The sequence below is a fragment of the Calonectris borealis genome, chromosome 3 (genome assembly GCF_964195595.1).
Source record: "Calonectris borealis chromosome 3, bCalBor7.hap1.2, whole genome shotgun sequence".
NCBI classification, from domain to species: domain Eukaryota; kingdom Metazoa; phylum Chordata; class Aves; order Procellariiformes; family Procellariidae; genus Calonectris; species Calonectris borealis.
In genome coordinates, this window is record NC_134314.1 from 68,206,869 (window position 1) to 68,227,435 (window position 20,567).

At 46.1% G+C, this 20,567-nt stretch overlaps 2 protein-coding genes across 9 annotated transcripts in view; one reads left to right on the plus strand and one right to left on the minus strand.

The window, feature by feature from the left end:
• The window catches only part of HIVEP2 (HIVEP zinc finger 2), a 144,492-nt gene extending 137,262 nt beyond the window's left edge, over positions 1-7,230 (minus strand). For 7 of the 8 annotated variants that reach the window (XM_075146009.1, XM_075146004.1, XM_075146005.1 and 4 more), the window contains exon 1: positions 6,826-7,230. The gene's annotated coding sequence lies outside the window, so the exon portion shown is untranslated. Of the gene's footprint in view, positions 1-4,340; positions 4,397-6,825 lie in introns of those variants that run through there. The other variant, XM_075146006.1, reaches the window with a different exon arrangement.
• Positions 1-20,567, plus strand: part of PEX3 (peroxisomal biogenesis factor 3) — a 261,856-nt gene that overhangs the window by 32,483 nt on the left and 208,806 nt on the right. The window lies entirely within an intron of this gene.

Genomic DNA, 20,567 nt, shown 5'->3' on the forward strand with positions numbered 1-20,567 from the left:
GCTATTCTTTCTTGACACACTACATGTGTTTTGTTTTAATGCAAACCACATATACAAAATACATAAATACAGAGATTGGGCCATTTATCTTACTTAAATGAAAAAAACAATATGCAAGAAAACCCCACTGTCTAATAAGACTAATTCTGATAATCCTGATCCTGTCCTGTTAGATTTTTTTAAACATAAAGCTCTTCTCTGCTGAAGTGCAGATATTCTCTATGGCAAAACTGCTCATTAAATAGTATTATTTCAACAAAATTAAGCATTCTGCTTTACTAAATTCTCAGAGATTATATCATGTCCTACAATGTGTAATTAGACATTTCTTTCAGCTTTTTAAATTGCTTATTAGAAAACATCCAGTATTACTCCATATTCATAAATCACTTGATAAGGAGTGCACCCAAGCTCTGACAGTCCACCACCAAGCCCAGCAGAGGGTTTGGGCAGGCAGGGAGGATTAAGTTAGCCTAGTCAGGCCAGCAGCAATACTAACCTCTGTAGCCAAAAAAGTCAAAACTTCACTATAAATTATAGAAAATAATCTGGGGTTTTTCTGCTTTGTTTTTTCATGAGTGTTTTTCTTATGAAAAGGGTCAAACCCTACTTTACTGCATTACCTTTAAAATGCCACCTGACACTCTAATTTCAATTCCCTTTAGCTCCTTTAGTTTTCACTTTTCTATTAAACTGAACTATACATGCAAATTATCTAACTGCTTTCCTTTGTACGGAATTTCCGATAAACCACTATCTAAAAAAGAAATTGATTTCTCTAGCAATCAAACCTTGAGTTCCTCCTGTATGACACAACAGCAATTAAAGCATGCTTTTCAAAAAATACTGTACATCCTTTTTTTCCCCCTTTTGGCAGCTTACATAAATCAGAGATTTTAGCCAGAGCTGCAGCAGTTTATTACAACTTACTTAAATTGCAATGAAGTGAACTTACATTTTTAAGAACAGAGATATTCTTTACAATTTTTTTTGTGCAGGCTGAAATTTCTTGTATAATAGAGTTGCATTTTTCAGCCTCTGTAAGCGTATTAGGACAGAAAAAACGAAACAATAAAATAATTTTCTGTTAAACGCAAATTGAGGTGCAACAAAACAAACCCATGTGTGCATGAAGTGGCCATAAACCCATTACCAACTACATTATTACATTACTTATGTTTCTATGTCATTTTTAGAAAGACCTTTTCTGTTGAGACCAAATCTACACTGACAGAGGTAGAATGTGCATAAACAAACTCAGAAATATGGATATAACCACTATACAAACTAGTCATATCAGCGTAACCATGTACCAGGGGAATTTATATCAGAGAATTACATCCACATTGGTACACTGTATTGCTTTAAGAATACTACCATCTAAGTGGTACATTTTTTGGTAGGTACGCCCCGAGACCCCCATCCAGAGAAAGTGGAGAAAAAACCCACATATAGGTTTTTGCTTACTCATATATAAATCTATGAAAAAGTGAAAGGCAATATTCAGTTTCAAGAAACAGTAAAAGAGGCATGCCCAGGGCAGAACAAGGAAATACAGAAACACAAGCAATGTTGTGACCATAAGCAGTTGTGGTCCGCACTCCGCTGCTATTACCCTGGCATACAGAGAACAGAGTGGCCATTTTGCAGATGTACAAAATGTGCCTGAAAGACAAATGAAAATAAGCACCCAGAATCCACAAAACTTCCTCAGAGCAAGAAGAGACTCTTATGTTTAGACAGTATCAATGATGGTGAGAAATTAATCACAAGACAATAAAAAAAAAGGCAAGAGACTTTTAATTTGACAGGCAAAGTGCGTCCTCCGATTATTTCACATTGGGGATTTGGAAACACCGCATCAGATTGCTTCCCCTACCCATACGCATACCCTCTCACCCCTTTTCCATGCTCATAGCTTTGAGAGACATTTCTGGGGACAAATCTTACTGGGGGCAAGCTACTACAAATGCGTGGTTAGGGTAAAGTCAACTGTTTAATTTATGAACAAAAGTTCAGAATGCTAAAATAAGAGGTATGTGGTGCCTCCCACTTGCTATTTCAGTAAAAAACCCAAAAATCAGATGTTCCAGAGATTAACATATTCTTTAAACTCACTGATGATTTCTTAAGGTCCCAGTAGGGGCTCGCTAGTTGGTTATCATGGAAAAACTTCTAATACTTCTATTTACAATGGATTTTTGCTCTCAGGCTGTCAGACCAGCACTTTTACAAGTCCTAATTTCACTTGAGAATGAAAAATATGGCCCCAATTAATTGCTTTTTAATATTTCCTGCTGAAATAGAACAGTTGTTGCAAAGTCTTATAAAAAATGTTTAAGCCCCCAAAAGAGAAACAAAACTGTACAAAGCTACCATTTCCTATTATAATGGCACAGTCAGCTTGAAACTTTCATTCTTCTGTGATAATTCTGTGCTACTTTAATTAAATGTAGCATCCAAAATTACTGATTGAAACGTGAAAAATACTATTCTCCACTTTCCATCTAGCTTACGCTTCCCCTTGCTGTTTCTTCACTTCTTTAAGAACTGCTAGATAGTTCCTTCTACTAAAGAGAAAAAAAAAAAACAGTTATTACGGTAATAACTTCAAAAATAGTTATTTTAATCTGTACTTCAGAGATGCTGTTTAAGAAATCTGTTACGAAAAATAACTTGCCTCTTTAAATAAAAGAATTTTTAAAGCAGTTTCCTCATAACTTATAGGAGCTTTTTCAAATAACAAAGGTATGCAGCCTCTGCACTCAACACTTCTGTGGAGCTCCCAAGAGTAGGAGCAGTTAACTCTTGCTGAAGACTTTAACCCATCACATCTAACAACAATTATGTATTCCTCCTGCTAGGAGGACCAACAATTTAAAACCACGCACTGCCAGGTTCACCTCTTCTCAATGACTGAGTTAAGATGGATAAAACATCTTCCTCTCTTTACCCTGTATGAAGACCACTGACATAAAGAAACAACTTCTGCTGGGCCAGATTTATGTTAGGACCTAAGACAGGCAGAGAAAGTTAGTTCTCAGCTCTGGCAATTTACCTGGAATCCTTATACGGAATCAAGTGAGAAGTAGTACTTCTGTACATGGAAGTACATGGAAGTAGTACTTGCTGCGCTCTACTTACAGAGCTAGAAGGGCAGCTATCAATATAACTGACCACAGCTTATTACAAAGCCCCACCATACTCAAATTTGAAAGATAGCTTGCGATATTTCATAATACAAGTCACATAACTGGGACGTGTACACTCTACAGTAATACTCTTAAACAGCAAGCATTTTTCTCTTTGATGGGTAAGTATTGCAGTATTTTGCTAAGTAAACCACTTCTGCCAGACACACAGCTCCTATATTCCCACCACCTTACCCAATATGGTTAAATTTCAAAAGTAGTAACAGCAACTGCCCCTGCTGATGACTTGAAAACGATGAGGAGAGAGACATGCAAAATGGTACTCATTACTTTCACTTTTGTTTAAATCCAGTTCACCTTAATTCTTTTAAAAACAAGCACCTAAATAGATGAATAAACAAAGAAGCTTGGCAAAATGCTTAACAATAAATGTCCTGCTTCAAAAACTTCCAGCTTAGTTACAAACATACGGACCAGCGTCATAAGTTTACTCATATAACTGAGTCCAGCCAATGGTATTAGAAATAGTTAAAAGTCAAAAAAGAATGGCCTTGTAGGGTGCCACCACATAAACTAAACATGATATACTGCCAAACACTCAAGCAGACACATGTACCATTATTCAGCAAGGACCACATGAATTCATATGGCGCACTGTTTTGTCTTCATAGTAACAAGAAGGTTTGTAAACAGATCTCACATATGAGGCAATCTAGTCACTTGAGAATCTAAAAATCTGCCTTTGTAAAGAAGCGTTCTGCACTGTTGCCACACAATCGGACTTAGATACACAATTAAAAGTCCTCTACATTTGTGTTTTGGGGCAAATGCTGCTCAATTTTATTCTTATCCATACCAGTGATGTTTTAACATGCCACCTCAGCCAGGCTGTATATGCCTGCTATGCCAAATAGCCATTGGAAAATAATGTCAACACAATAGCCTACAAAACATCAAAAATTTGGATTGTTCTATCAACAAAAGCAATGACACCCTGACTTTGTATACCACTGCTGCCTTTGCATGGCTGAAAACCACAGTAACCTTACATGTATTTACAGATGACAGTAGTAACTTTTTAAAACTCACATGGAAAAAACCCTCTCAGCCTAATCTACAACACTAACTTTTTTTTTTTTAAATGAGGCAAAGCAAAAAAATCATAAGAAATTTTCAGATAATTCATACCTGAAGTTTCAGAAGTATCTCCTGACTGGAAGGCAGGATTTAACATCTAACTGTAAATAAACATAACCCCCAGGTTACACTGCATCTATCTAAATATGTCCACATGCTGCAAACCTAACAGGCAGAGACTCTCCTATCTTTAAAAACAGATGCACTTTTTTAGCATGTCTGCATATCATTTTCACTATCAAAATACTGAGGATTCTGCATTGCGTCCTCATAACCTGAGGATCAAATTCCTCTGGTAGTCACTGGTAATTCACCACAACAACAACAGAACTTAAAAACTGGGCCCACTGAATCTGTACCTTGTTAGACCAGTAGTTCTTTCAATTTAGTAATTACTGTAATTACTCGGTGTCCCCAGAACTCCTAACGACGACCGGAGCCCCCTTGCGCTCGGAGCTGCACAGACACGAACAGAAGGCACCGTCTGCACGCACAGCTCCGTGGAGTAGAGTAACGCAGACCCACCGACTCGTGGCTTGCTTTTGCCACCCCGACCACTTGATTCACTTTTTTCATAATAATACACATAATATAGACTTGGGAGGGAGAATTAACACCCTTGAGTAAGTAGGCATAAAATGTTTTCTGTATCATTAAATAACGTACAAAACCAGACAGGCTTTATGTTAGAGTTGACTTCATTTTAAAATGAGAACGGAAATTATTTAGCAAAATATTTCTGCTGAAACTCATTAGTATTTCTATTAGTTTAATTTAAAAGGGTATTTATGAATTATTGTAACAAAAAAAAACTTTAATGTCTGAGTGGAAGCTTAATTTCTGCAATTACCATACCAAGGAAAAAAAAAGCCACCTCAAAATAATGTTTGACCATTACTGCCAACTAATAAGAAAAACAGAGAACTCTTTTTCTGGGAAATTAAGCTTGGAGGACTTTTATCGTTGTCCTGGGGCGAGCCCCGGCCGCCTGCCCGCGGAGACAAGGCGTGCTCGCCGCCGGCCGGCGGAGACCCCGGGCCAGGCGGGCTGAGGCGGCGGGGCCTCCCGCCGGCTTCCCCACTCGCAGGTCGGAGCTCTTCAGGGCACCACCTGAGGCAGAGACATCACCTCCCTCCCCCGCGCTTCGGGCTCCTCTCACAGAGGGGAGGGCCGTGCCCGCCCGCCGGCGGGGAGGTCGGAGCGGGCTGAGGAGGTGCGGGCCGCCACCCGGGCTAAACCGGGGCTTTCTCCTCCTCGCGCCGCTTCCCCCCAAAGGCGGGGACGCGCAGAGGCAGCCCGCAGCGTCCCTGCCTGCCTGGCGTCCCCGCCTGCCTCCCGCCGCGGCCGGCCCCCGCCGCGCGGTGCCGGCGTGAGGTATCCTGTGCGACAGGCGCGGTCGTGCCGCTTACATAATCACCGCCGGCCGCACACGTACCCCGCGTTACATAAGGGTCCGTGCCCCCGGCAGCCCCCGCGCCGCCGCCACCCCCGCGGCAGCCCCGTCGGCGGGCGGGGGAGAAGGAGGGCGGGAGGCCCCGGCGGCGGCCCCGGCCGAGCCCCTCGTTAACCCCCTTCCTGTGGCGTTTACACGTCATGGAACATTCCCGGAACGGGCCAACGTCCCACCCACTTCAGGGAACAGTCACCGCGGCGCAGCGCGCACACACGCACTCACACACACGCGCGCACCCCGGCACGGTGGCGGCGGGTCTCCCCGCACACACGCACACCCCCTCTGCCCGCCGACACCCCGGCGCCCCCCGCGGGGACGTGCCGGCAGCCGGAACCTGTCCCGTCCCCCCCGGCGCCCTGCCCGCCGCCGCCGCGCCGGGTGGCCCCGGGCGCCCCCCCCGCAGGGCGCCGGAGGCCGCGGAGAGAGCCCCGCCGGGCGGCCCCCCCGCGGGCGCCTCTCCCCGGCGGTGACCGTGCCTATTCCCCGCCACAGGAGGGGATTACGCAAGGCAGCCTGCTCCTCATCTGCATACACTTACAAGCTGGGTATTCCCCACATTTCCTAACGGCGTGTCACCGACAAAGGCCTGTCCCCGGGCCGGGCCAAGCCGGGCCGGGGGAAGGGCCGCCGGCCGCGGTGCCCCGGGGACGGTGCCGGTGACTGCCAGCGCCCAGAGCCGCCGCCACAGAAGTGACTTACCGGTCCGGCGGTTTTACAGCCCCGCCGGCTTCCCCCGCCGGCGCCCTCCCCCGCGCCTCCCGCCGCCTGCCCTCCATTTACCCCTGCAGCCCCAGGGCCGGGGGGCGCCCGCCGGCGGCCGCGCCGCCGGTTGCTCCGGCGGCACTTGGAGCGCTGGCGTCAGACCCCCCGCTCGGCAAGCGCCCGCTCTGCCGCGGCCCGAAACCCAGCCCCGCGGCGCCCCGCGTCCGAGCCCCGCCGCCGGAGTGCCCCCCGCCGCCGGCAGCCGACCCCCCCGCCGGCGGCTCGGCGCGGCTGTCAGCTGGTGCCGGTGACAGGGGGCGAGCGGCGGGCGGGCGGCGGGCGGGGAGGAGGGGGCTGCCCGCAGCAGCCGCTGCTGCTCACCTGGAAAGTCAGGGAGGAGGAAGGAGGGAAGCCCTCCCGCTGCCCTTCTCGTTGTTGCTGCCGCTGCCGCTGCTGATCCCGCCGGGCGCTCTTGTTGCTCCTTTGCTAAGGGCTTGCCTGGAGTGAGGCGGCTCGCGGTGCTTCTTTATATATAAAGACAGACAGAGGTATTCCAGCGGCCGCGGGGCGCCCGTTTCACGCGTTTATCTTAAGGCAGGTCATTTCTCTCCCTCTTTTTGGAAAGGATCACCACCATCACCCTGACAGTGGCGGAGGGGCCGGTGTTGCACGGGGGAGAGGCGGAGGCCCGGCCGCCGCAGCCCGCCCTGGCCGAGGCGGGAGGGAGCGCTCCGCGCTGCGGGCGGATCTGCCGGGCTATTCCTGGCACCACTTCCCAGAACACAAGTTACGGGGCGGCGAGCGCGGAGCGAGCGCGGCGAGCGCGCCGCCCGTGACGTCACCGGGTCCCCCCGCGCGCCGGCGGGGAGCGAGCGGGGCGCGACCGGCAGCGCCCGGCCGCGGGGTGATGGGCGCTGCCCGCCCGTGTCTGTGCGCGCGAGGCGGCGGGGCGACGGCGAGGGGAGAGGTGCGCCGTGCAGGCGGGGAGGGAGGGGAGGGAGGAGGCAGGGCTTCGGAGGGCGAAGCCGCGGCCTCTCCCCGCCGGCGGAGACCGCCGCTCCCCCTCCCCCTCCCCGCCGAGGGAACTCCCCGGAGAGCCAGTCCCGACTCGCCGCGCACCAGCCGAGCCTCCTCCCGGCCTGAGAACGTCCTGCGCGAACGTGGGATCCTCCTGCCCCCTCCCCTCCCTCCGCTCCCTTTTTTTCCTCCCTCGGCCTCGCCGCCCCCTCGCTCTTGTCCGGTCACCACCACCTTCTCTCTCGGGGCGAACAATACAACGCCAGGGCTCCCCGTGCCCGCCGCCGGCCCCGGCTTCGCAACCTGCCGGCCGGCCCCGGCAGACGCCTCCGAAACCGGGCACGGCTCTGCCCGCTGGGCGGGCGGGCGGCCGCCCCGACCCTCGCTCACCAGCTGGTACACAGCCCTTTAAAAGGGGCCGCACAGCACAACGGCACGGCGGGGCTCGCCGCCGCCTCGGAGGGCAGGGGGCCCGCCCGCGGCAGGCGCAGCCGAGGGCGCTTCAGCTGCCCCGGGCTCTGCCGCAGAGGCACGCATTAATTTTAACAGCCTCTCGCCGCCAGCGCCTTCCCCGAGAGCGGGCCGTGCCACCGGGAGGACGGACGGACAGTGCCGGCGGTGACCGAGGGCAGGGACCCCGCCGCCGCTCTCTTCGCTGGGGGCGGCCGCCGCCACCTCACGTCGGCTAACGGCCACCCGGAGCTCGCGCCCCCACCTCCCCCCCCCCGCCGCTCACGGGGCCGCCCGCAGCCAATGAGCGCCCGCAACGTCCGGCGGCGGGGCGGGGCCGGGGTCGGGGCCGGTGTCGGGGCCGGTCTCCCGCAGCAGCCACCGCCCCCCGTCGGCCCTGGAGCCGGCCCGCCCCCGGGGCAGGGGCGCCGCAGGGGGAATACCCGCTCGGCGGGGCCAGGCCAGGCCAGGCCAGACGGCGCTTGACGCTTCGTGGGAGCGCCCCACCGCTCTCCCGCGGCCGCGAACCTACCGCCGGCTGTCGGAGCCGTCGCCGGACCCGGACCCGGGCCAGGTCCGGCTCCGGCACCCTGGGTGCTGCTGCTAACCGCGGCTTTGGGTTAGCGAGACCCCAGCGAGGTTATGAGGAACGGCGTTCCTTAGATTTGCCACGGCTGCTCGAAGAGTAAAGTTCACCCGGCCGTTCCCTTGCCCGGCCGCTTCGGCAGCGCGGGGGTCGCTGCTCTGGCTTGGGCTGGTTTGGCTTCGCGGCGGCGCAGGGGCGTGCTGGGGGTTTGCAAGCAGATTTAAAAGCATTAATTTTCGGAGCAGAATCATTTTCTTTTGGGGAAGCCATTCAGGCGCATTTGAAGGCTACCATAAGGTGATTCGAAGCGATGCCAACTTGCAGTGCCGACGCCGTGACATGGGAAGTCGTGCTAGCACCTGAGATTGATACCTTGGCTCGTGTCAAGAAAAAAAGCTCAGCCTTATGGATGAAAAAGAAAGAGCGTATGCATAAACCCTGAAAGCAGTAGTTCTTACGGCAGATGCCAGGGCAAATAAAACTATTATTTCACAATTTTAGTAGTTAAGAACTTTAAGTCATTCCTGCAGCTTTTAGGGACTAATTCAGTGCTTGGAGTTGGCAATACAGGGGCACAGAATCCATTAATAAATACTTTGTCATCCTGATGTGGTCCTGGGCCCCTGTTGGCTTTGGTGGCCTTTGGGTCAGGTTCGCAGGGCTTCATTGTGCTCCATCCAGGAGGTGCAGGAGCATCTCAGAATTTCTTGGGACTCGCCTCGAGTGATATGGGCACAAGCACCTCGCGTGATCATAATTTTACAATAACTGATGACTTCTGTTGCATAAAAGGCTGGCTCCCGCCAGCGTGTTCAATACTAGGAGAACTGAACTGCAGCTAACAAAGAGTTGCTTGCTCCTCGTTAAGTCTGGGAGCATGTCTGTCTTTGTTTTCCTGGTTTTCAGTGTAGGTGATAATGTCATTCCTGACACTGAGTATTGTTTGACTGGAATTATTCTGTCTGAGTAAACATATTGACCTTGCGCTTGTGGTCTTTATTTGATGTCACGTCAGAATAAGTCAATGGGAGACAGGAGTGCTTAGGATTTGTTTTAAATTGAGGTTTTCCCATCCTGCCGCTTTCCACAGCAACTGCGTTTACTTCTGCCCCCAAATGATGGCTGCCAGTATCTTCCCCCCTGGGAAGCTGCAGACTCCTGACCGGCACATTTGACTTCTTGCTGTATGCTCAGCATTGTCTGCTTCTCTCCTCACAGGACTTCAGAAGTTCATTTTTATTGTCACAGAGGCAGAAGCTACTGCAACAAGGTTCAACGTTCAAACTAATTTTAAATAAAGTGTTTATTGACAATTATTCTCAAAGCAAAGTATAATTGTTCTCTCCGTAATGCTTTTCAAAATAAGAGTCTTTTTCCAATTACGTTGGTTATCTCAACAAGTTTTACTTCGTGTCCTTTCCCACACTCTCTTTCTCTCAGTGTTGCAGCATCTGAGCCACCTCCATTTCCTTCACTGTGACTCCACAAGGTACCTGCTGGAGTTACAACTCTTGGGCACCTTAGTGGTCCCAGGGAAGAGACTGAAGCCAGAGTGACATGTGCTCAGAGACCTCAACTGTCGCACATAATTTGTTTGGCTCAAGCCCCGGAGCAGGCTTTGACAGGCTGTGCAGCTTGCAGCTGCCGGAGTCCCTAGCTTGGAGGAGACCCTCCAGCCCCGCAAAGAGGCGGGGAGGTCTTTGCATGGTTCCTTCAACCCACTCGCCCTTTGTGCAACATTGTAGGGGAATGAGTGTGATGGAGTGCAAACTTACCTTCATCCCCCACTGACGCCCCTTTCCCCTCCCACGAGGAGCAGGAGGCAGGAGCACTGTCCCGCAGAGGGACGCCAGCTGGGATGCCCGGGTAGTTTCCCTCACAAACTCCTGCCAGTAACTCCACAGAGAGGCAGCACACATCTGAATCACTTTCTCTCGCCTACTTGTGACAACAACATAACTTAACAATGATGTCCTTGCATCATACCATCCTATCATTTCCCTCTAGATTTTTTTTTTTTACAACTACACTGAGAAAGGAACTAAGAGAGCTTTCAGGTGTCAGATTTACAGCTGTTATTTAAGTACAGATTTTGCAGATTCATCAGAAGACAGTCTTGCTGCTTGGAAAGCACCTCGGCCATCACAGCTGCCGCTAGTAGCAAGCGCGGTACAGAATGATAATATTCAGCAATGATGTTCACAGTTTATTAAACACTATAAATTATTCTGAAAACTTGGTTTGATCTCAGAACATACAGAATCCATCGGTTTTGTAAACTGTGCTGCTCCCAAAGTAGATAATAGAAAGCATTACATAATTTTTCTATAATAGTACAGTTGAGTTAAAATGTTAAATAAGCATTCCTAAAATAGCTAACAATTTTAAAGCAATTCATCCTTTCTTACTTTGGGAAAAAATTACTTGGTCCCTAAGCCTGTACCCACAAGCTCTTACCTATTTCTTCACAAAGTTGTTACAGATACAGCCGCACCAAAAGAGACAATTCCTTTATATAAAGGGGTTGATACTATTTATTGATTTCAGCGTGAGTAGTGTAAAGCAAAATGGACCAAATGTATCCAATTTTCTGAAAGTCTCAGAGGGCAGGACGGCAAATTAAAATTAGTGTTGGTGGTGTTATTTCTCTGTTTAGTATCCTCTTTCTTAAGGTTTTATTAAGTGAGAAAATCTATGGGAAGCTGTCTGGGAATGGCCTTCCTCATAAATAAACAAATACGGATAGTTTCCTATCAATGCTTTTTAAAACGCATCATGCTTATTTGTGTAGGAGCTTCCTTCTCTTTTCCTTCACTCCTTTCTCTGCCTGCCTGGACTGCAATGTCTCTTGTTGTCCTTGCCCCTTCCACCTCCACCCCCGCCTTTTGGAGCTCCCTAGTTACACTCGGCGCTCCGTACACTTACCAGTAAAACTGCTGGCTTTCCAGTGCTGGAAGGGGGGTATACTCCCTCCTCTGTATGGAGAAAGGACTCTCTGGAGGATCTGATCTTTCTCCCCTCATGAGTGAGAGAAGGGCCCTGAGCTGGATGCTGGGACGAGGGTGAGGGTCCCTGCCTCTGGCCCCTCCTCAGGGACTCCTGAAGAGCCTGAGGGGGCATCCCCAGCGGTTTTGGGGCTGGGAAGGAGGGCGTGAAGGGAGACTGAGCTAGATCAGAAGACTTGTCGAGAGTCCTGAAAGGGCTGCATTTGTTTCCTGCTTTACTTTGGATACTGAACGCATCACAAAATCAGCTTGTAGAGCAGTATTAATTCGGATAACTGAGGGGATTTTGATTTTGAGAGATACCTACCTTCTACTGACCATCTCAAGCTCTTCTTTTCAGAGATAACTAGCAGCTGTGAGTTGCACATAGCAGTCATTTAATACCATAAAATGTATTTCCAGCCACAGCATTCCATTTTCTCATTTGTACGCATTGCTTTCATTTTGCTCAAGTGCCGTCTTACCTTACGAGAAAAGAGAGAAAGACATTGCCGATTCACCCTCCCAACACCTCTCCCTGTGCGTTCCTTGAATCTGGGCTGCTGTATCTTGTTTGTCTACTCTCCTACATAAACAAGGGTAATCTTTCTTCACAGGGGAGTGTGCCCATGACTCCTCCACAGAACACAAAGAAGTCACAGTGAAGATCTGCTTTATCCACAACAGCTTCAAGCTCATACAGTATCAAATGGTGTGAAGGAGCAAGAAGCCAAGGTGGTTAGCTTGAACAAGCCTGTGTGTAAATAACTCTGGCAGAGGGCCCAAAGGAAGGGGAGTACTGTTTGCCTGGTAATGAACAAATGGCTCTATTTCCTGAAGGAAAAATATTTTTCTGCTATATTGAGCTTTCCCTCAAAAAAAAAAAAAAAAGTAAGTAAGTGATTTTCTCCCCATAAAGTATTTCCAGATGCAGAACTAACATGCCATGTGTATCAACAGCTTGATAATAACATGTCATCACTTGACCTTGGAAGGGGGGAAAAATGAAAAAGGCAGAATTTTCTGAAATTATGTCCTTTCATGGGAACATTTTTTAAAGCCCATGAATTCTGGGAAAAGATTTTTAAATAAAATTTGATTATTTTTACTCATTTCCATTTTTTCACAGCTAATTAGCAAGCTGAATAGGAAAATCTACAATGCTGACCAGAAGCTCAGCCAAGTGATTATGTGCACTTCTCATGTGAGATAAATGAACCCTGTAAGTGCTATAGCCAGATTCTCTTTGATCATCCTTTTTGATATCACAACCCAATTAAGTTTTTGAAAGACCCTTACTTTTAGGCATTTTGAGAAAATATTTTGCCTTGCTAACATGTGAGCCATGTTATCAGGCACTGGTTATTTCTCTTTAAATAAAAAGTAATAGCTCCTATGTATTTTGTATACTATACTCAGTTCTCTCCCCCTCCTTGCCCCACTTTTTCTAGGAAGAGCTGAAGGAAGAGCCTGCCAAAGACATGATGTGATTTAGCAACTTCTGAGTTATATATAACCTGAACAATTAAGTGACTTAATTTTCTAAAAGCTTAGTTATTTATATTCCCATTAGACCTGATAGCCTTTCATTTAGCATTCTTCTCAAACGGGCAACTTACAATTTTGCATCATCTTCCAATTCAAAGAAAGCTCGAGTGCTTCATGTGTAGAGAATTTCATGTACCGTCTGGAGAGAGACAGGGGGGCAGACCACTCTTAGTAGTGAGTAGTGACAACCTGAAAACAGTAAAGGAGAGTATCTTGGCATCTCAAAACGGCAGAGGGCACATTGGATAAGAAAAATGACATTACTAAGTTGCAGCTACCTAGAATTTGGCCATATTATCCTATCTCCCTTACTCTTCTGGCACATGCCATGGGAACCTTCCTAACCACATTGGTTGCCCTCCTGGTTTTGCATCTCAGGAATCTTCCCACAGGGCAGCGCCCCGAGCATCCTGCAAATACCTTCCTTCACAACTGATCCAGAGGGAAGTGTGCCACCTACTGAAGGACCTCAGCCACTTTCTATAGGTCTTGGACTTTCTTAAGTTCTTTCCCATTCCTGAACTTTCCAGGCCTTCACGCTACTGATTTGAATAAGGAATTAGTCTTTGGTTTATGAAAGTCTGGAAACTCAGCAATTGGAAAATCGTGAAGATGGACATGAGCAAATGCAAGCCGGGCTAGTTCCGTCTAATTCATGTGTAAGCAGCGTAATTTGAGATAAAAATACATCCTCCGTCTGAAAGCAAGTATAAGTGTTACCCCTACATCACCACTTTTGCCAAAAGTGGGATAAATATCAAGAATTTTCTCTATAACTGTAAGAAAAGATTAGATTTGGGGATAATGAGTACAACACATGAATGTGTTGGCAATACTGACATACACAGTATTTGCAGTTTAGGTATTAGTTAGGCTTTTTTAACAAATGAGTGAACAACTTCCTTTACTGCCAGATAGTAGTTACCTTTGATAGTGCACTTTCTTCAGTTGATCATTCAGTTGAACAAGCTCAAAGGAAACTTTACACAGTTGTTGTCGTAATTTGTTTGACACACCTAGAGAGTGTCCTTTGGTTACCCATGTCTCATGCCACTGAGTTATTCATGCATAGTAATGCATCGCTTTTGGTATCAAAAAAGTTGTCAATGTTGTTTCAACTGTTGTAGCGGTGGATCATAAATAAATGTTTTAACAAGACCAATTGCTTTTATTAAAATCTGTGGAACGGGGTAACTGAAAAGCTTTCAGTTTTGAGGCTCATCAGAGCCTTTCTCTTTGGAGTCAGTGATTTAAATTCTGCTCATGTACATGACAGCAGATAATCAAAACATCTGAAATTCTGATTCACTGAAATTAACAGGTAATATATGTCTTTAAAGCTTATCACACTTCTGTATTGGACTTATTTGTGCCTAAGAAATATTGTTCTCAAAAATTCTCATGAAGAATTTCATCAAAACTTCAGCTGGAAAGTAAAGAAATAAAACAACATGTTTTAGAATAAACATCTTAATGTATTTACAGTTCAAAAATGTGTATAATAAAGTTTGAAGTGTTTCTACCAGTTTTGTCACAGTCTTAACCAACCTGTCATACAGTACATTAAAATCTCTGTAATACCTGAAGCTGTACCATTCAAGGTTTCACGTATGCAGGAGATAGAAGGGAAATAAAATTCATTGTCAGCAAGCACAAAACGGGGAGAGATCTAACTTTAAACTCGCCATCACAGACACGGGGTCTATATTAGCTATCACCAAGCAAAAAAAGGTCTGGAAGACATTATGGGCAGTTCTGCAAAACTATCAGCTCAGTGTTCAGCGCTGGCCAAGACGACAGAGAAATTATTGGGAGTTATTCAGAAATGAAAGGAATAAAAATGCTATAGAGCCATAGAAATCTAGGGTGGCACATACCAAATGCACTTCTGGTCATTTTCTGCCCACTGTGCTGCCGGTGGGACTGCTGCGCGGGCTCAGGCCTCGGGCAGGCAGGGCGGGAGCCGGCGGTGGCTGCCGCAGCGGCAGCCCTTCGGGAGCCGGTTGTTTTTCCTCGCTGCCCACCGCCCCTCGAGCTCCCTGCCACGCAGCTCCCGAGGCACGGGTGCCAGCCCCCGGCGCTCTCAGGCGCAGGAAGGGTTTTGTGGATTACGAAGGGTGGCCATCCCTGTGGTAGTATCTATTAAATTATTAATCATGAGGAGAGGGTGAGCCAGAAGTGAACGCTCGCTGACATTCTCAAAATCTAAAACCACACAAGGTGCCCTCCCTCCTTCCCTCCCTCCCTCCAGGAAAACTACCTGATAGCAGATTTAAAACCAGCAAAAAAGAACCACTTCTTGACACAGCGCACGGTTAAAGCGTGGACCCGGGGCAGAAGAATGCAGTGGGGCACCATAGTATGAACGTCTTCAAAACAAGATTCGCCTCATTAGCTGTGAGATAGCCCATTATCGGCTATTAAAGCTACGGCCCACAGGCACACAGATGCTCAGGGGCTCAGTCCCTAAACTACTGGCTGACTGGCAGAAGAGGGTGTACCACAGAAAAGATTCAGGAGACAAAAAGAGGAAATTCTTTCCCTGAGCAATGTAACTGGCCACACTTTGAGGACAGTAAATTACACGGAGCTTTCACCTGGCTGCACTAGTGGCAGCTCTTACCTTCCTACCAATTTATGGGGGTTTTTTTCAGTCAAAATTAGCCTCTCTTTCTGCAAACGTGTGACTACTTTTGGGCTTTTGCATGATTTCAAAGTTTCAGTTTCAAAGATTATATGGAGAAGCATTCAATGAAAATTTCAGTTCTTCCTTGCACTGTTTTTCCTCTTCATAATGAAAGAGACATTGCATGTTATATCTTTTGCTTTGGAAAGAGAAATGCATTAAAAGATCTCCAGCAGGATACTGATTTGTCATGATGTAACAAATTCTAATACTTAAAAGATCAATATAAACTCTATTTTCTGAATACCACAAGTTTATAAATGTGAAATACCCAGGCAGCAAACTTTGTGTTAACTGATTTTTTTGAACTTCTAATATTTTTGAGCCATTGTCAGCCCAATTAGGTGTTCAGCGTATGTTTTGCATTTCAGAATCCATATGCCATTCATCTGTAATAAAGAGATATGAAAGGGATGTGAGTCACTAGTCATATTCAGGAAACATGTTTCTGAAAAATTAATACATGACTAGTTGCCAGTAAGTAGCAATCTGCTACATATACGAACAAAGTATGTTATAAAGCTACATATTTTAATGATAGTCTTTAAATGTTAAAATTGTAAACTGTAACGGAAACAACACTTCTCTAATGGACTATTTAATGTCACTTAAGACCCACTAAGGACTGCACAATAATTCTTACATCAATGGGAGCTGGGTAAAATTGCATAGAGTCAGTACAGTACGCTGAAGTCTGCAGTCAAGCTGGTGTGTAAAGGTATACTTACTGTTAAGTGCTGTTAAGTGTAAGGAATAAACCTAGTGATGATTTCAGTGATGTTCTCTTGGGCTTAAAGTTAAACAAATACTTAAGTGTCCTGTGCCCTCCATCCTTTCTCACAGACAGTGACATTTCTTACACACCTCTAGGAGGAGAAGTACAATTTGGCCCAAATCAGTACACTAATACAAACACTTTCCCATCTCCAGTGACTATTAGTATGCATGCACATGGTTTTCTTACTTTCTGAGAATTATTGTATTTTTCACGTGGGTGGACACTACTGAATTCGAACAAGTTGCATTCATTGGATGTTGTTCGTTAACAATTTTAGTTGTGGTCTCAGTATAATTATGAGGAATCACTGGAGATGGAAAAAGAAAAAAAAAAAGGAGTAAGATTTTCTTTTTGGTCAATAAGGACATTGACAGACTTTTTAAAAAGCATTTTTACCCTAAAGCTAAAAATTGTAATTGCCAGTGTAATAACAATATTTTGTTAAGGAACTAGCAAGAAGCCTGTTCAGCTGGGGAAAGTCAGTTGGTGGATACCAACATGTACCAGTAGATTCATTCCTGGGCTGACAGCATGGCCATCTGCCTTCCTGGCTCAAGGTCCCTGGACTGTAGAAATGACTAAAAGAGCAAATTAAAGTCTGTGGCATCTTCATTTAAACTGTAATTATATTTCAACAATCCAGAAATTTCTGAAACTACAGAAAAGTTGGCAGCAGCTAACCCTGTGTGCTGTGAGCAATGGGCACAGCAGCCTCACTCACAGCCATATAATAAATTAAAGGCCATCTTTTTGTCTTATTTTCTCTGCCCTAGGCAGGTGTAAAGGTCTGTTAAATAGTTTAGGCGAAATGCTTTCCTTTCAAAAAATCAGAATTGCATCTTTGGTTTCAGAGAAGAAAACTGGCTAAAGACAGTTCATGACTGTAGGGAACAGATGTTCCTGAAGTGCAAATTAACATGGATTTTGGTCAAAAGAATAAAATGTAAAAAATACCCTAGCAGCCAGATATTTGGACGTTTTAATTTGGTTCTTACTACTTTTCAACCAGACTCGTACAACACAGAAGACAACAAAGCTATAGCTATGCTAGTCAATGAACCAGGCTAGGGCCCATTCTCTGTCCCTGAGGGCTTGCATCTTCAATGCCTTCCCCAAATAGAGCGGCATCACACACAGTGCCTGGCAGGAACAGCCCTGAGCCCATGCTATTCCCCAGGCTGTGCTCAGGTGTATCTATCTGGCAGACTGCTATTTGGCACAAGCCAAAACCCTGCCAGGAAACATGTTCACTGCTGAACAACATACATGACTGCGTGCAGAGGGCTGAAACCATGCCCTGGCCCTGCATTACACATTAAGACAGAAGTAGCCTAAGAGAATGAAAAAATACACAATCGGAAAGTCGAGGGATCGCTGGCAATATGCAAAGAGGGAAATGAAGTGCATATTGGCAGGGAGTGAAAAAATAAAATCATGCTGGATGGGAAGAGGAGAAATACTGAGAAGGAAATCATCTCAATTCAGGAAGCACTTAATAATGTGTTTTAAGTTAAAGCATATGCTTCAATATTTTCTTACCGATAGTCTGTGTGCCTCAAGTTAGGCATATATTTGAGCAGCTTGGTGAGCTGGGGCTCTGCAGTGAAGTTTCACAAGCTGCTTAAAGCTTAAGGCGTCCTCTTCCCGATGTCGCTAGCCCTGTTGTTCCACCACCTCTCCTCTGCTGGCATTAGTACTTGTGTGAGCTGCACTGACAGCGGCACCAGCAACGCACTTGCAGTGGGGGCTGGAGGCCGTGAGCAGGAGAGGCGAGGGCGAAACTGGCTTTTTCAGCATCTGCAACAGAGCTGGACACAAGCTGAAGACACTTGTCAAACCGCACTCTGTGTGTCCTCGTCCACTCCACTCCTTCTCCTTTAGCAAAGCTAAACAGAGACTTTAAACTTATCTTGGATGGGCCACCTGAGCCTTCACAACCTTTTTCTGAAGTAGTTAAATAAGCACCGTATCTCCCTGCAGGCATGGTGTAAGAAACAGATCCATCTGTGTGACTGGAAATAAATAAAATATTAATTTGCATTTTCAGAACAAACATTTCTAAAAATTGTGGATTTTTTTTCCTGAAGAAGTGCCTGACAGATGGTTTGAGTGAGGAGTGGTGAGGCACTCAAACGGTACCAATTTCCTAGTGTTCTGTCAGCTATTTACAGTTTCTGTTGCACACATTAAACATTGAGACCACTTCTCCTTCATAAACTTCAACTTTACCTTTTAACGTATAAGAAGAAAACCTTTCAGATGTCCCATATCGATACCACTGTAATGCTGTTGCTTAAATTATTGGTCTCCATCATTCCACATACAGTGCATATATAGACTAGTTCATTAGTCACAAAGAGACAGTAAAATAGCACTAACCATTTAAAACCTATTAATCTGGATAGCACCATTAGCATAAGCAATACTTTATTATTACCAAATTAAATCCATTATAAGTATCCTGAGTATCAAATCAGGTTAGTAATAGACTGACTAAAGCTATCTACATGAATGACTGTACTGCCTGATGGAATACATTTTGTATTGGTATACATTAATCTGACTTTTAGTGTGCTGTACTGTTATTTATAGCTCTGATAAACTGACCTTTGTAACATGTAAAACAGCTAAACATTTTATGAAAGAATAGTTAGATGTTCTCATAGGTTCTGTGATTGATTTTTTTTCCTCTTTAGGGGCTACAAGATATTTTCTAACACATCACAATTCCATCAGTCAGATAATTCTTGATCACTGTGAAACTTAAGTACATAATTTTGCCTTCAGGTTTTACAGGACTTAGGTTAAAGGAAACAGCAATGAAGACCAAACATAAAATATTTGAAAGAGTAGGATGCTAAATGGATACTAAATGGATATTCCAGATGACAAGACTATCGTGTTGTCATTGTTCCCACGGAGTCAGAGCCCTGCTAGTGCCGACTGAGCATGCACGTGCTAGTCTGTTGGGAGAGACTGGGATTGAGACTGCTCCTCAAAAAAGCCTTCCGATATTTAGAAGGGACAGAATAAGATTGGAGATTTACTAAGGAGAATTTTAAGAAGAAAGGTAGTTTTTTACTTATTTAATAGAAACGTGTATTTTTATCTTTCTAAGGACAGAGATATGGTTTTCCTATCAGTTAATTGACTTGACTATTTTAAAAGCCTGCTATTTCTTGTAAGTGCTACATATGCCAAGTATTGTATACATGTTTATGTAATGCATGCTAAAATGTAGGACACAGCTAAAAGTCAACTCCAGGCTCCCCTGAAGATTTTGCTGGTGGAGGTTGTCTCTTTATTATGGCTATTCTTGCTGTAGTGTGCAAATGCTTCTGAAAAGATCATTCTCCCAAGCCTTCTGTATAAGCCAGAAAATAGGCCTTTTCTACAGGTGGGAAGCTGAAGCTGAAAGATTATGACTTCCCTTTGTGCTGGCAGGCAAGAAACTCAGGAGGAGCAGACCTCCCTGGTGCTTTCTGTGACCTTTCTCATAGAGTGGCTGCAACTTCCTCCTGTTTGGTGCATTTCCACCACACGTGGGTGGGGTTTGTATATAGGATGGCAAGTGGAATCAAGAACTGGATTCTATTTTTCAGAAGCCAGATGTCAAAACGTTGCTGTCGTTGTCAGCAATTGCCTCCCATATATACATATGTAATTCTTTTCTAGCGTCTTCCTAGGGCAGTACAACTAGGCTTTCACAGGGACAAAGGTGGCATATGTTGCTTGATACCCAGAGAGGGAAGATTTCTATCACTGCCCTGGACTTTCCTCATGCAATTGGGGAAGAATGTGGTAGGATCAGCATCAAGTTTAACCCAATCTCAGTCCGATATCTGACTCCATAGGTGGGATTACAGGCAAGGAATCAGAACAAACACCCAAGGCCCCAGGACATCAGGAGTCCGCTGGGATAAACTAAGTCACAGCACCGGTGGGCTGGCACGGGAAGGAAGGGACTGTGCGCTTTCATTTGCCAACCGCTCCCATTTTTCTGGTATCGGCCACATCGTGGTACTCAGTGCAAGTTTTTTCTTAAGGCTGTTGTGATTTTCCCCTGAAGTAAGA